The following is a 267-nucleotide window of genomic DNA, read 5'->3' as shown; positions in this document are numbered from 1 at the left end:
CCCGGGACTGTGGCTTCATCCCACCCTCACCCAGGACTGTGAAGCATCTGGGAGGACTTCCCGACCCGCCAGAAGGTGAGGGGGCAGGTGGGCAGACTCTCTTCCCAGGAGAACTTCCACAGGGATGCGAAGAAGCAACTGCCTTGTCCAGAGGAAGAGAGAGGATGCCCTCTCCTGACACCCTTTCCAACTGCGGCTCACCCCTCCCTCCTAGCAACACTCATCTCCTCGCTTCCGTGTCCAGGCTGTGCCTTCCTGCTCCTGCTC

The sequence above is a fragment of the Desmodus rotundus genome, chromosome 9 (assembly GCF_022682495.2).
Source record: "Desmodus rotundus isolate HL8 chromosome 9, HLdesRot8A.1, whole genome shotgun sequence".
Taxonomy (NCBI): domain Eukaryota; kingdom Metazoa; phylum Chordata; class Mammalia; order Chiroptera; family Phyllostomidae; genus Desmodus; species Desmodus rotundus.
The sequence above is the reverse complement of the archived record's forward strand: the minus strand, read 5'-3'. Positions refer to the sequence as shown.